We start from the raw sequence: 3,865 nt of genomic DNA, 5'->3' as shown, positions 1-3,865 counted from the left end.
ACTTTTGGGGGCTGATATTTATTTTCATTATCTTTCTTTTCTTTTCTTTTCTTGTTTTTGAGACAGAGTCTCACCCTATCACCCAGGCTGGAGTGTAGTGGCATGACCTCAGTTCACTGTAACATCCACCTGCCAGGTTCAAGTGATTCCCATGCACCACTGTGCCTGGCCTATTTTCATTATCTTGACTGTGGTCATGGTTTCACGGGTGTATATGTATGTCAAATCTTATCCAATTACACTATAAACATGTAGTTTATTGTATGTCAATTATACCTCAATAAAGCTATTTTGAAAGAATACAAAGGACTACAATATTCTGTTACCTCCCCTTTGTCATGTCACTATCCTTTTACCCTGAAAGCTCCCTCCAAACCATACTCCCTAAAATTTATTTTGCTTTCTACCCTCACCAGTGTCCTCCAACTTCTCCCATGCCACATGGCTCCATTCCAAGGCATCCCCTATTTCCAGCCACATTGATTGGTGTTCCTATTCCTCAGCTTCCTGGGTCCCCAGGCTTCCTGGGTTCAAGCACAAACTCTGGAGTTGGTTGCTTGGGTTCCAATCCTGGTTTTTCTGTTCTGACCTTAAGCAAGTTCATTATCCTTTTTATGCCTCACTTTCCTCATCTATAAAATGGGCATAATCCTCATACCGTTGGTGCGAAGATTAAATGAGTTAATAATATATGTAAATGAGTGAATGGAAAAACTGGGGGAGTCAAAAGTGAGCAGAGGCTCTTCATTTCTACTTTTGTCACAAACCACATTAAATTGTAAATAAGGCCCTTCTCTACCTGACTTGAGGCAGCAGATTGTCAGAAGCCTACGGACAGCAATTTCTCTGACAAGACAAAGTAGATATTTTATACCAGGGGTTGGCAAACGATTGCCCACAGGCCAAATTTGGCCCAGTCTGTTTTTGTATGGTGCAAACTAAAAATGATTTTTAAATTTTTAAAGAGTTATAAAGGAAAAAATATGTGGTCTGTAAAACCTAAAATATTTACTACTTAGCCTGTTGGAGGAAGAGTTTGCTGAACTTTGGCTTTTTTTTTTTTTCGAGACGGAGTCTTACTCTGTCACCCAGGCTGGAGTGCAGTGGCGTGATCTCAGCTCAGTGCAATCTCTGCTGCCCGGGTTCAGGTGATTCTCCTGCCTTAGCCTCCCAAGTAACTGGGATTACAGGCACCTGCCACCGCACCCAGCTAAATTTTTTTTGTAGTTTTTAGTAGAGACGGGGCTTCACCATCTTGGCCAGGCTGGTCTTGAACTCCTGACCTTGTGATCCAACCGCCTCAGCCTCCCAAAGTGCTGGGGTTACAGGCGTGAGCCACTGCACCCAGCCATGACCTGTGTTTTATACCGTTAACTATGGGATTAAGAAAAAATTTTACCTTTGTGCAGAAGATTAAAAAAAAAAAGTATTTTCAAGGAGAAGGAGATGTGTTACCTCTTCATACACTCCTACAACCATGGCATTGCAAAAAATAAAAATAACCACCTTTAAAAAAATAAAACTTATTTAAATTGCTATTAAAAATAACAATATATGTAAGATGATTAGATCAGTTCCTGGCACATGATAAACATAGGTAAGGGTTCGCTGTTATTTTTGAAGCAAAAATGAGGATTTGCCAAAAATTGGGTGAGCAGCTTCTTATGGAGGATAAAAGACCTTTCGGGCTGTTTGGGAAAAGCTTCATTCTAAGTTTCTTCTTTGTAAGGGGACCTACTGCTGCCAGCGCTTCTCTTGCTAACAGTTCTGGTGGGTGATTTGTCTTGGTTCTGCATTTCTTTCCGTGGCTCCTGTAGACATTGAGGGTTGGGTTATTTTTTCTTTTATAACTCTTTAAAAATTTAAAAATCATTTTTAGTTTGCACCATACAAAAACAGACTGGGCCAAATTTGGCCTGTGGGCAATCGTTTGCCAACCCCTTGTATAAAATATCTACTTTGTCTTGTCAGAGAAATTGCTGTCCGTAGGCTTCTAGACAATCTGCTGCCTCAAGTCAAGTAGAGAAGGGCCTTATTTACAATTTAATGTGGTTTGTGACAAAAGTAGAAATGAAGAGCCTCTGCTCACTTTTGACTCTCCCAGTTTTTCCATTCACTCGCGTTTACGTATATTATTCACTCATTTAATCATCGCACCAACTGTATGAGGATTATGCCCATACAGTTACTGAGGAGAGATACAAAAGTGGTGCCAGGGGTAAGACTAATCACATGAAATGAAATATGCTCTGAGCTTTTGAACCTTTGTTACACGAACCTGAGGAATGAAATGATATACTGAGCGCTTCATAAGCTGTTTTTTCCAGTCAGTTGTCTGGTCAGAAATTCGTTAACTCACTCCTCCCTGATTCATCACACTGTCAGAAAGCTTATATAACATGGAGTCTGAAGCATTCCAGAATCTTTCTTTTTTTTAATAAAAATGAGGTCTCCCTATGTTACCCAGGCTGGTCTCAAACTCCTGGGCTGAAGTGATCCTCCCACCTTGGCTTCCCAAAGTGCTAAGGCTACAGGCGTGAGTCACCACACCCAGCCCAGAATCTTAAATTTATTATTGTACTTTGCGACTGCAGGAACTTAAAAGTAAGAGGAATAAAATTATCATGAATATTTGTTAGAATTCAGTTTGGTAATAACAGAAAAAAACCTAAAGCACTAGCTGGGTGTGGTAGCTCATGGCTACAATCCCAGCACTTTGGGAGGCCAAGGCGGGCACATCACGAGGTCAGGAGATTGACACCATCCTGGCCCACATGGTGAAACCCCATCTCTATTAAATTACAAAAAAAGTTAGCCGGGCGTGGTGGTGCAGGCCTATAGTCTCAGCTACTCGGGAGGCTGAGGCGGGGGAATTGCTTGAACTCAGGTGGCAGAGGTTGCAGTGAGCTGAGATTGCACCACTGCACTCCAGCCTAGCGACAGAGGGACACTCCCTTTCAACAAAGTATATTGCTTTCTCTTGTAAAATTCCAGAGGTAGGTGGTCCAGGGTTAGTGAGCACTGCACAGTGTCAGGCACCCAGGCTTCGTGAAGAGCAGAGGCCATAATCTTGTTGGTGCCATAGACCCCTTTGGCAATCTGGTGAGCCTATAGACCCTTTCTCAGAGTAATGATTTAAAGCAAATAGACTAAAACACATAAGACTATAACAAAAGCCAATTATTTCAAGACATAGTTATTAAAGTATATTTTTAAATTTTGATAGTTAATATATATGCTTCTATGTTAATACATTAAACAAGTTCTAGTGGCAGATCTAATAACTACCATAATTTTCAAGTGGTGACGAGCATAATGATACATCATGATACCCACAATTATACTGTTATATGAACACATCAAATGTACTGGTAATACACTATGATCTTTTGACTACATTCATGACTGAAGGACATGGTAAATTTCTGTTAGAGGTTAGTGAAAGTAATCCCACGCAAGTTCACAGACCTCTTTATTCTATCCATGGTCTCCAGGTGTAGAATCCCTGTTCTAAATCACTGTTCTGTCATGCATCCCTCCAGTCCTAGAGTCAACTCATTGTCTAAGGGGGTGGCCATTATATCTGCTTCCCAGGGAGCAAGATGGAAGAAGGGATGAAGAAGGGAAAGGGATGAACCATGCCAGGTGTCTTTTAGAGAAGATTTCTAGAAGCTGCTGCAGAACACTTTCACTTACATCCCTTGGCTAGAACTTAGTCCCTGTCACCATAGCTAGCTGCAAAGGAGGCTGGAAAATGTAGTTTTTATTCTTAGTAATATGCCAGCTAACAGCTCTGTTACTGTGTTAGAAGGAGGGATTGGCCAGAAGCAGTGGCTCATGCCTGTAATCCCAGCACTTTGGGAGG

Source organism: Colobus angolensis, unplaced genomic scaffold (assembly GCF_000951035.1).
Source record: "Colobus angolensis palliatus isolate OR3802 unplaced genomic scaffold, Cang.pa_1.0 Scaffold182, whole genome shotgun sequence".
Taxonomy (NCBI): Eukaryota; Metazoa; Chordata; class Mammalia; order Primates; family Cercopithecidae; genus Colobus; species Colobus angolensis.
This window is presented reverse-complemented; position numbering follows the sequence as displayed.